The sequence below is a fragment of the Dreissena polymorpha genome, chromosome 6 (genome assembly GCF_020536995.1).
Source record: "Dreissena polymorpha isolate Duluth1 chromosome 6, UMN_Dpol_1.0, whole genome shotgun sequence".
Taxonomy (NCBI): Eukaryota; Metazoa; Mollusca; class Bivalvia; order Myida; family Dreissenidae; genus Dreissena; species Dreissena polymorpha.
Genome location: NC_068360.1, coordinates 75264232 through 75278113, shown reverse-complemented (window position 1 = coordinate 75278113; position 13882 = coordinate 75264232).

Genomic DNA, 13882 nt, shown 5'->3' with positions numbered 1-13882 from the left:
AAGGTCTCAATTGAGTGTCCGTGAAGTTTACATAGTTGATTGCCTTGAGGACGTCAATTACAAATAGGTATTTGTGTGTCTCAAGTAAATCAATACATAGCCAAGATTATGCAAGTTATTGAGTTAAGTTATTGAGTTATAAATGACTATTTATGTCCAAAACTAAAAGAGTTTCACTTCTTTATATTGATCACGAGTATGTATCACACTTAAAAGTTATTAAATATAAATGTATTTAAATGTACACTCGTTACCAAATGTATAACAATTATTATTACATGAAATCGCATTAACCGCGATTCACTGTCAACATGTTTTGAGTTTAATATAAAGAAGTGAAACCCCAGCTGCTGGAGCAGTATTGAATTCTCATTATATACAATTAGTTGGTCCTTTATTTAAGGCTAGTGACCGATTGCCAAAACAGTACAAAACAGCACAATACAAAACAACATAAACACATATAAGAATAAAGCTGGGGTCACCGCCTTGGAACGGTCAACGCAAAGCATTGGGGGTTTAAACGGGGTTTAGAGCGCTCAACCTCACACTAGGCCCAGCAATATTCATGATACATGTAAGTGAAAATACAATTTAACCTCATAGCATTGTTACTCAAATTAAACAATTGTAAAAGGGAATTAAAACGCATTCTATTTAATTACCATTTAAAACAAGTTTCATTTTGTTCATTGATTTTCACATATATATTGTTCTTACTAACACAAATAGCCATACACAAGTAGTGCTTAGTTACGTACCTGAGATTATTAATTTACATTTTAAGTGTGTACCGTTGCCCGTCTAGATGGAGAAAGGTATGTAGATCACACACTGAATTTTATTGATGTAAACTTTTTACATTTAACACTTCACGTCAAATAGAAAAAACACTCGCTTGATGAGATTTGTACTGCAAGCTTTTAACTACCATTTCGTAGGCCTCAATACCAGTGCGCACATCGATAGTTAAGACTAGACTGTTTATCCGCCCAAAGAAAAATAATGTTGAAACTCGTTTAAGTTGTCATTATCAACACGTGATATAAATACGTTATTTGATTTGCCAATTGAAAAGACATTTAATTCTGACCATAAATGGATATATGTTTTACACATTTATGTATAAAAATAGATTTCTAAATAAAACACTATAAACGAATGCGTTATACATTTTAAAATTATATTGACATTTATCCCTTGCAAACATTTGTAAAGCAAAATTTATTTAAGTAACGGGTGCACTGCAATTTTATCAAATAACTAGTGGGGTCATTGGCAAGCAATATTAACAATTTAATTAAGAGTAGGTGTGTATAAATGCTCGTCTAAAGGGAGAAAATATTGTAGAACACAAATTGAATTTGGACGATGTAAACTGTTTACACTTCCATTCATATAATCAAAGCGCTGAAGGCATTGAAGCTGTTCGCTATTGCATTATCTTAGACGCAACTCATTTTGTCAAAATAAGGTTACAGCTTTTTTGCAAGTTTGAAATGAACACAAGCCATTTAAAGTGATAAAGATAACGCAACGGTCGAAATGTGTGTATACTTTTCATTATCATATTTATGTTATAGAGATAACTTAGACAAAAGAACAACAGCATGCCCCTTTTTGACGTTCTGAAAGCATATATAGTAATCTGACAATTGTATGATTAAAACAATATATAAACTTAAATTTGCAATCACCATCATATTTATGAATATTGTTGAAATATCTATTTTTTATCGCACTAGGATTATAATTTCATGATGGAAATTCATTGTACAAAACTTTTGATTTTTGACACCATATACAAATTCAAAATATTCAATTAGATATTTGAGAGCAATATTTTTTTACTCACGAATTAAGTAGTCATCAAGACAGCTCTGTCGACCCGTACTATGTTTTTTATGCATTACTTGTTACCCTAAAAGTTCACTTGGTGTCAATCAGCCTCTGACCTAAACATCGGTATTGAACACTAATGCGCTTTTTCGGTGTAGCTGTTTTACCCAGCTTTTCACACATAAAATGACCTTTAAATAACACCAACAGAAACGAATGAATATATTCGAATATTTCATAGGTGATTCAAGTGAACTGAACTGTACTTTGGCAACATAACTGTGTCTGTACAAAGCGTAAATAATGTTGCACTGTCCAGTGTAAGGAATTCCGGACTACTCTCTGCATGTTCAACACAATATACACTTATTTCATGGATGCGCGGTGAACAGTCAAAACTGTTTCCCAAGGTATCAGGGATGACTTTGGTACTGTTGCCCGAGGCCGATAGGCCGAGGGCAACAGTTCCAAATGTCAGCCCTGATACGAGGGACAACAGTTTAGACTGTTCACCAAGCATCCATGAAATAAGTGTTTTAGTACCTGATGAAATTTCTAACATAGAAATAACAGCAAACTAAATTTGTATTTACACACAACAGTAATCGATAAAATAAATAATTTTGACTGTTTAAATGTAAAATTACGTAATTTTTTTCGACGAAATGACGTCATTATTCCAGCGGGCAACAGTATACGCTTACTTCATGGATGCGCGGTGAACAGTCAAAACTGTTTCCCAAGGTATCAGGGATGACTTTGGTACTGTAAAGTTCCAAATGTCAGCCCTGATACCGAGGGACAACAGTTTTGACTGTTCACTAAGCATCCATGAAATAAGTGTTTTATTACTTTATCAAATTTCCAACATAGAAATAACAGCAAACTAAATTTTTATTTACACACAACAGTAATCGATAAAATAAATAATTTTGACTGTTTAACTGTAAAATGACGTCATTTTTTCGACGAAATGACGTTATTATTCCAGCGGGCAACAGTATACACTTCGATATAGTATACAGTTCGATATTCACCGGTAACAGTTTAAACATTGAAAATTTCTTTTTCTACGAGGAAATAGCAAAAATAATTAATTATCATTTATATAAGACATCAGGTAATAATTCAAACTGTTGACCGGTCAACAGTTCGATATTCACCGGTAACAGTATAAAACATTGCAAATTTCTTTTTCGACGAGTAAATAGCAAAAAATAATTAATTATCATTTAAATAAGGCATCAGGTTATAACACAAATTGTGGCCCAGCGACAATAACTCATTAAAATCAATCTCGCAAGCCGCGCTGGCCATAACGCCTTAAGACCCACTTTCGCATGATGCGGCTATGAAAATGTGATTTACATGTGTCGAAAGACAACTGCGTGCTAATCCAATATTTATACAGGTTATATTTTTGGATGGTGAAGAAATAAACTCATAATTAGCCATGCGAGGACACATATGATGCGAACTCCCGTAGTATAATTTTTATCTACTTACACTTTTGTGTGGTTTGACTATAATAACACACAAATATGCGACTAACGAGTGAAGCAAATACACAATAGTTAAACTTTTGTTTTCAATTTAATTATTTAGAAACGCAAATTTCAAACTTTATTTCAAAGTCATCATTTGCGCCGAATATCTCTTTTAAAAGATATTTATTGTTATATTAAGTGTTTTTTTTAAATATTCGGTTTAAGCTAGTATTAAGCTTTTTTGTCGTTGTTTATAGCAGACCAGTAGTTATTGGTGTACTCATGTTCAACGTTATATAAATTTATAACTATGAATATAAATAAACTCAACCTTATACTATTGCGTTGTTACCACCAGTGCAATTGAGAATTCATGAGGCATCTCCGCTACCTTTTGAGAACAAAAGAACGTTTCACAGACAAATCAAATTTAACCCTGCTGTACTAGCAAGAAGATATCAATGAGGTAACGCAACAGACGCGTGATAGTGTATTGGACTTATTGTCCCGTATCTATGAATAACCTAAGATCTTGAATGACATGTGCTGCGCAAAAAATACCGCGTGATTAAGACGTAGTAGATAATGGCATAGTTTAATAATTTAAAATATTATCTTCTGCAACACGTATAATACAACAATATTTATGTCTTTTTTCCTACATACGCTACGTTAAAAAATATTCCATTTAACACGATCTTCACATTATGTATCTATTTGTTAATGAATAAAGTTGAAGAACTGAATTCTCTGGCATAAATTAAACAACTCTTTCTCGGTGCGGATGCAGCAATTATCAGGTTTATTGTACGTGACAAAATTGGCTTGAACAACGTGGTGTTACCTTAGTTGTTCGCCAGCGAACACCTAAACAATAGCATATTAACACCCCAAATCTCTATCAATGAAAGCATTCGCCAAACACGATTTGATTTGCAAGCTTGAAATTATCATTTTGTAGGCCACAAAACCAATTCTAAAAGTGATAGTTAAGACTTAACTGTGTATTCGCATAAAGAAAGATGATGTTGACAATCTTTGGATTGATCATAGTCGACACGTGATACAAAAACCGTTATTGATTGGTCACTTGATAATACATTTTAGTCGGACCATATTTAGGGATTTGATACGTTGATGTATAATCAAAGTACTGACAGTACTGGTGTGACGATGCTTTTGAAGACGATGGATATAAAAGCATCAATTAAAGTTTATCTACATCACCAATATTATGTATTTGGGTACGAACATTTTGGGTACGAAAAAAATGGGTACGAACATTTTGGCTACAAAAATTATGCCCAAAAAAAATTAGTAACGAAAAAAAAATTGTTACCAAAAAAAAATTGGGTACGAACAAAAGTGGGAACGACAAAAATTGGGTACGAACAATTTTGGGTACGAAAAAAAATTTGGGGGTACGGGAACGTAGTATCCGTGGGGAACTTGACCCATGCAGCGAAACTGGGAGGCGGGTTACATTCTCGATCAAATATAACAAGAAATATCTTTAAAAAGATATTCGACGTGTATTTTCTGTACCACTTATCTTTTTTTTTGAAAACGCTCTCTTACAGTAAAACGTTTGCGGGTTATAACATTAAGTTACGTAGCAGATATATTCAAAACTTGACATGCTCTTTAATTAAACCATGCTCTTTAATTTCAAATGTATATCATACCAAACTTTATATTTCGTTGTTTCCTTTCCTAAGTTAATGATGTTATGTGTACGGACGTGATTTCACATGCCCATGTGCATGAACATATAATTTTTCTCTTTTGATTATAGATTTTTTCTCTAATTCAATAAGCTTATGCATGTTTGTTCGTTAAGTACGGCAATAATTTCATGATAATTCCCGAAAGTAGATATGAACACATAGTCGAATACAACTTAAGGTAGTGCACCTCTAATGATTTCCCGCGATTTCTTCGAAGGTAGAAGAGCCTACTATTAGGTGCCGTAGCCTAGTGGTTAAGGCGATAGACTAGCAATCTTTTGGGATATTCCCGCGCAGGTTCGAATCCTGTCGACGACGTATACGTTTTTGCGACGCGTTTTATTTATTTTCTAACGTAATTTGATTTAATATGGCATATAAGCTATATTTATTGTTAAATATGTTGCAATTTTTATGCACATTCTTCAATTATTAAAATTAAAACAACGTTATGGCGAAATTGGGTGATTTACTGTTGAAAATACGAACCATGCATATTGCATTTTTATTTTTATTTCAAAAAGTAAACGGTAAATATGTCTAGTTCTTGGTATTTTTGCTGTATATAGTGTTTCTATAAAAACTAAGTTTAAAATATGACTTAAATGATACTATTTTGAATTTTATGACACTTTGTTTTTAACCGACCCAATTTTTACTTGGCTGAAATCACTTACATTTCATGGCGCTCTTCCATAGATAAAAAATTGTAAAAAATAAATGTCTGTAAAAGAATACTTATTTCATCTTGCTTAAACTTTAAACACCTTTACAGCATCTGTACACACCAACTGCATGCCCATATTTGGAAATTTGAATGAATTATGGAACTTTTATATACCCCAGGGGTGAAAATAAACTGGACAAAAGCCGAGCGTGGGGGTGGTTTTGAAAAAATCGGTATATTTTTTAAAAAAGCATGGAAAGCCTACCTACAAATTTGCATGAAGTTCAGTGAAATGATGCTGATTAAGAAAATAATTAATTAGATTATATTTGGATATGTGCCCATTAGAGGTGCGCTACCTTAAATACGTGAGTTCGCCCATGAACACATGGTAAGGTTAACTAAATCTCCGCGTTATGACCTAATATGTGTTAACAACAGAAAACAATATCCAACAAACGAATGAATTATCAAATATAGTGTGTGCACTGATGTGGCTCTGTAATTTCTGTTTAAAAAGTTTAATAATATGCAAAAATAAGAGCATGCACAAGAGCGAGTTTCATAAATGTTGCATGGCTATTATGCTGTTTATATACCATACTCCCTTTTAACGTTTACAAATGGCAGGTTCGAAATAATTCGTTTTCTTTACACTCATGATCGCGTAAAACGTTTATTATACACGTATTCATTCGCAATTTATTTACAGAATCACAACAAATGTCGAATACAACACATTTAATGCATAGTTGTTTCATTGATCTATAAACATAAAATGGAATTAATATAACTGATTTAAAATAAACGTTTTCAAACTATTATTTAATCTTTTTCCCAGAATATACTGTCCTATTTATAGCTGAGCTTCCTTTACCTTTAGCAATGATCATCAGCGAGGTATGCCGATTAGAAAAATCTAGCTATCTCAATCGGACTGGCTCGGTCTTTTACATGGGTCGCCATTGTGAATACTTTTTTCGCAAAATCGTAAAAATAGATTTCCAAATAGAACGCTTTTGATGACATCCAAATAATGATTAATGATTAACAAATAATAATGGTATTGACATTAATTCCTAGCATGCATTTTTATACTGATATGGCAACATACCTGTAAGAACGGATACAATTTAGTGTTATCGATGAACTTTTGGTAATATCGATTATTTATTAATAATGTGTTATTTTCCTTCGAGACTATACCGTTCCAATATGTGTGTATATGTTCGTTAAACACAAGTATTTCAACAGCAGACTTGACGTTAACACCTGGCCATATATGACCACAGTTGGCTATTTAAATAGCACCGTTGACATCCACGCTGTGTCGCATATGGCCACAATTCGTGACTCTTTGAATGTCACCAAAGTTTTTGCCATGACGCCAATGGATAAAATAGTTGGGTATTGACACATTGCAGAATTGAACTCCACGCAAGGTCGCACTAAGCAGGAGTTTTCCATTTTAATAGCAGGTTCTTTAGGTAAGGCCGCCTACAGTTTCAAATTTACATTACACAGTTGAAATTCATGCCTGGTTGCTTATAGCCATAGCAGTTTGATATTTAAAGTTCAGCATATATATCAACACCTGGTCGCCTATGGCCAACTAACTTGATTCTTTACATGATCCCCATTAATGGTCACCTATTGTTATTGTTAGATGAGTATTGAAATGAAGTTGATCTCCACGCCGAGTCCACAAAGACCTCACCAGTTTGTTTAAATAGCAACATTGAAATCAACGTCTGCATATTGCCAAATAACTGAATGAGTACTCTTGATACCCGTGCATGGTTGCTTATGTCTACAGTAGATGGCGTTTCAAATTGTCACCTCATGTAGACGTTAGGATCAATGATACAATTCAAATACATGTACCCGACTTCTTAGGCCATTGATGACCATTCTTGGATATCAATTGGATAATTTAAAAAGCACAATTCTGTTGCGAACGGAGTAACCTATTTCGATGGCAGTTTCGGAAATCGGCTGTGATAATTGAATATTGAATTGTGTCTATAAGCAACCTCGCATGGGGATCATCAGTGCACTTTGTTAGACCACTAGTGTCTCCATTAACTAAATTGTGTGGAACTCAATATTACAATGTCAAAAGCCAACTAGTGTGGCCATACTCTGTTTAAAAGACATAGTGATATATGAGAGGTCGTAATATGCAACCAGGCGTGAGCAAGACTGGTGCTATTTGAACAGTCAACACCTGTTTTTATAGGCGTCCTAGCCAGGGCGGCGGAATACAGATGCTGATTTAAGCGAGGTTATTAGGAACTGACGTACGAAATGACATCGTTTTTATATTTTTGGAAAAGGAGTATCATGCATTTCCACTCGGTAAGACACTTTATATTTCTTTTACATTTATACGCCCTTTCAGCTCTGCGGTATTTGTTGTGATTTCCTCGTTTTTGTTGTTTTTAGATTGCAGACGTCGAAATAAAAAAATTGAAACCCGCTAAAAATATGTTATTTAATAACGTAATCTCGATAGTTTTGAATATCCAGCTCTCTTATAATAGACAGTATTTGTGCATGTGTACAGTACAATATAGCAAACATCACGCTCATTTTATTTTCACGAATGGACTTATTCATGTAAAACAAATATATATTTAATGGACTCAGTGGGTGAAAAATACGCTACTCCTTTATGAAAATCATAAAACGACGCCATTTTGTAAGTCAATTCAAATTAACCTCACTGAAACGCAATCAGCTTCCGTATACGCATGCCCCATTCTAGCATTGAAATAAATAGTCCTATTTCAACAGTAAAGTAGTTAACGGGTTCGAATATTTTCATGGTAATCGATATGCAAACTTAAAAACTAGTAAGCAATCCTAACGTGGATTTAGCTTTATATATAAGGACTGTATTTTAGTTAAATATGAATTGGTTTTTTAATCACATGATGATATTATCTGCGTAACACAAATTAAAGTACATGATGATGTGTATGCTTGTGTTATGTTGTTCAAGAAAAAAAACTCGCAAACTATTATAGAAAGCTATACATTTGAAAGACTAATGCATTGTTGATTTTCAATCCAAAAACGAAAAAGAGCTTAATTCAATAGCATGTGGTGACTTGAACTCTCATACTTCATATTTACCTTATGTTTTGTTGAAGATAAAAACATAATTATAATATCGATTTGCCAGATTACTACATCCCCGACGAATGTATGCCGCGCTAAGAGCAATATAAAGGGCAGAGTAGCAATACTGGTTTAAAACTTATTGATTTGTGTAAACAAACCCGTTTGCCTACACTTAATGGTCGAAGAGATAGAGAAGTTACTGTACAATTAACATATGTTGGTATCTCTGGATTAAGCGTTGTTGTTAATGTGTTACCTTCGCCATATTTAGTGCATAACAGAAATAAATTAAGTGTGCATGATCAAAATATCATAGATTATCGCTATTTGGTAGATAATTTATTGACTGTAAATCAGCCTGATAATAGTAATTCACTTGTTAAAAGTGATCAGAATCAGACATATGCATATGTTTAGAACAGTGAAAATATTAATTGTTACATAGAAATAGCGTCCTCTGCTTATGACATATATCACACGAGTGCATCGATACATGCTGTTAACAGTTGCAATTATTTAGGTAATATACATTTATGTATATCACAATTGAGTAATGTTATTGACGAAGCTGTTTCATCTTTATTTTGAAGCACATTATCAATGCAAACTTAAATTTTTGCTGGTTCGAGTCATTGCAAAATATGGTTTATTTCGGAGTGCTCAGAAAAAAATGATTGACCGTTTTTAAGCATCTAAATTTAAACAGGAAAAATAAAACTAACTTATGTCGATTATTATAAATTCACAGTGCACATGAATATAAGCAAAGTATTAAGCAAGCTAAACAAAGATATGTGTATAATAATCATATAAAAATAGGAACATGCAAGTTTAAAAAATCCAAAAATATTACTGGAGCATTTTGAACAGTGTGCAGGCTTAAAAATATAAAACGTAACAAAATGTGAATTTGGAAATTACTTCGAAATTATTAATAACCATGATAAAGAGGTTGTGGACCCTGCGGAAAGTAATAAAAACAATGAGTTCATAGTTATATTTAAGGAAGTAGATTTGATTATATCAAAACAGGAAACTTACGAGACTATTACCGAAATAGGCCCAAACAAGAGTACAGCTTCTGATTTATATTATAAATAATCATTTTTATACAAACAAGAATACTTGTATCGTATGTACATTCACTATTTAATAAAATATTGACTTTATGGTATTTTCCAACAGCATCGTCGAGTGAGCTCGTGATTTCTTTGCGCAAGTAAGTGAAGGTAGTGTGAATGAGGTCAATACTTATCGAGATATTACACTGCTAAGTACTCTAAAAAATATTAAATAACATAACCTCTCTACGGCAGAAAGTTACTGTATTTATACAGAGGTCCAGGCGGAATTCAGGTCTCACATAAGTTCAGTTGATAATATGGTCGTGTTGCATGACATATGCTCACATTGTGTACATTTTTTGCTATGGCATGTTGGTATAAATCGATACACATAACTAGTCGATGTCTTATACTGGAGATAATGAGGTCGATGCAAATGCAATGAAGTCCAAAGTAAAACCTTGTAATGAATAAAGTGATAGATACACTTGAAGTGATACAGGGTAATGTTTTATCCCCAGTTGTATGTTTGGTGTATTAAGTTGACCTAGAGTCAGATTTTTTCATTACAGGAATATACGGATTTAATATAAATGCTTTGAATATACCCCTTCATTCCAGTTTAAACCTATATATTTAAACTCGATTGGATCGAACGCCAAAGGCTTATTGAAACTTATCGAGCCCATTTCCTGAGTAGATACCGTACTTGGTGTCTTTTAGGGAGATCGTCAGAGCGTTCCAACAGAGGGGATCGACTCCGAGACATCATGGTCGCAAGGCGGACACTTTATCCACGACTTTTTACTTTATGCAGATGCTTATTTTCGCTAACACAGAACAATTACTCAAAGGATTCGATTTTCTTCATTATTATTGTCATCGCTGGAAACTTATTCTAAACGCTGGAAAATAACTCATGATTTTCAGCAAAGGAGGGCGACAAACATATAAAAGGTTTATTATAATATTAATCGAATTGATTTGAAAGTAACGTTAACTATATCGGATTTGTTTTTACGCCAGAAGTTGCTTTTTGGAGGAACAGACTACGCTTTCATGACAAGCTTTGCTTTCAAAGCTACTTTCAAACTGAATACATTTGTATTTAAATCTACTGATATTTCTGAAAGCATCATATAAACACTGTTCCAAAGACGAATAATAGTGATATGTCCATTGAACGTGTTTATCTGCAATTATATTCATTAAAAAGTGTATTAAATGTTGGCTAATAATTGCAATTTTCACATTAAAAACATCAACTGGTTTTAATTTCTTGAGGACTTGGTTTGTAACTTTGGGTTTTAAGAGGTATGGCTTTTATAAAGATTTCAGAACTTATAAGGCAGTTATTTAAAATAGAATAAAGACAACGATACAATTATAATTTTATTCAAAACTGGAATGAGCGATTGTGCAACTCACAGAGAGCTAATTTATATAAAAAACATTGCCATTTTACGTATCTGTCGGTTTTAGGTTTGTTCATAATAAAACAATTTCGAGTACGTTTTTCTACATTGAGATGCTATTTATAATCGTTTAATCTACAAGTTAGGATTAATAGGCGATATAAAGTGTAACAACTGTAATCCATTAGAAGTTCCACTTTGTTTAAAAGTGTAGGATGTATTCAGAATTATGATATCAGTATATACACATTTATTACAGACACCGATCTTAAAATGTATAACATAGTAGCGTGAAGGTCGCTTTCCGACACCACCACAGAGCGGTATGTGCGCGGCTTCAATCACGATGTGCTGTCGGAAGGCCAATTACAAAACAATTCAAATACATAATTTTCATTAGGTTGCCTGCCTTATTATTCGAAACTGAAAATTAACGAGACGGCACAAATACATACACACAGGGGACCGTCGTGTTCAGCGAAGTTTATAAGTTAAATATCTTTACATTTCTATTAACCTTAGTCACCACATGACCCTCGGAGAAGCTTGCACCACTCTTGTGCACGACGTTCGTAGACTAAAACCCTTTGTGCAATCTTTACACATGCAACAAGAACTCTGAAGCCCGGGCTGCACCGTTTGAAGTCAACGTTATTACCCGAATGCTCCAGAGTATTTCTTAAAAGTACCGTACCTTTATTTCAGATGTTGTCCCGCTAACATCCGAAGGAGAAGTGATAAACTTACCAATATACAAGCCTTAATATACCGGCGAACTGAGCGCCACATAGTCTACGAAGCGGAACAAAACAAAGATTCCAAATATCCTTTGTATTTGACGAAAATTACCAAATGCCCTCCGTAGTCCACAGAGTTTATCGATCATGAATGTTTCCTCCACCGCCGAATTTATATAAAAACATTACTAAACACACTTATAAAATATAAAATAATCAACAATTCCTAATAAATCGCTACAAAGAAGACAATGCTTGCTGTGTGAATTACAAGTAACAACTCGATTGTATTTACTTGGCAAATGTAAAACTACGGGGGGGGGGTAATTATATTGTAACCGTGAGAAACGTAAAGATTCTTATTCGACCACGAAGCTTCAAGTCACACAATTACGAGTTGAAAATTAAACGTTATAACATCAATTATGCTACTACATATATACATCACTAAGAAAGGGAAAGTAATAAATATGAACCGTGTTTACATAAGTATTTGTTCAATGTCGCTGTAAATGTACTGTCAAAACTTAATTTGAAGATTTTTTATTCATTCTCATTTATATCTTTCCAATAAAGCCTGTTAATGTATGCTTGACAATATGGCTGTAATGTATTTACATAATTGTAATGCATTCAATTACAGGCATTATGTCAAATGTAACTGTTGTACCCATATATGCTATATATGATATATATTGACAAATCTTACTTTTGTATCGGTGGTCTGTGTAGAGTTTATAAATTGCAAGTCAATCAAAATCAAAAGTCACGATTTAAATGCATTCGTTAAATTACCTGCAGACACCGCGTCATTATGTTATTTAAAGTCCATTTTGTACTTTGATAAGAGCATGTCTTTAGAGATAAATGACATTTTCAAATTTTCAAGAACTGTGTCGATAGGTTATCTGGGTTTTAGAAAAATTGTTATATTAAATGGGCGACCTTGTTTTGAGAACATTGTTAATACTACATAAAAAGCTATTGTGGTCATTGGTGACCAGGCGTTGAGAGTAATGGTTGGTGCTGTGAAAATGCCCTGGCATTCAAAACAACTGGTCACATTTAAACAGGCTTGTAAGGTTTCCGTAGGCGACTAGTCGTTGAGAATACGTGTGGTGTTAAAAAAGTCGAGTACTGTGGCCATAGTCGACTAGTCGTGGTGCTTTTAAAAGCATTGTACCGTGTGCCATAGGCGATAGCCGTGGACAACAATTGTGCTATTAACAAAGCCTAGTGGTGTAGCAATAGGCGATAGAGTCGTTGAGAATAGTTGTGCTAAATACAAACTATTGCGGCATTAGGCGACCAGTTGTGAAGATTAGACTTACTATTTAAATGGTAAAGGAGTGCGACAATAGGCGACTAGGCATAGAGATAAGAGTTGCTATAACAAAGTTAAACTAGTGTTGCCATATTTGGCCATTCATGAAGAACAATAGTGCTAATTGAAAAAAGTCTAGCTCTGACCTCATGTGCGACACACCCTTGCAATCGATTATTTTATTTGGCTATAACACAGCATATATCTTCAAGCATATACATTCAGACGTGTATACTTACTGTGATATAACCACCGCAAACGTTTAAGTCATCGCTTTTGACGATGTATGTATTTAAGTTGTAATTCAAAAGAAAGTCACGTAAGAGTAAGATCAGGATATACATAGGTTTGATTAACCTAGCTTCAGTGGCAGGATCAAGATTTTAGTTATCTCATCGTTATGCGTTCCAGAAAATAGCCATATTACATGGTATCAAATGCCTGATTGCGTAGTTTGCATGTATTTTAACAACAATAATATCCCATATAGACAGTG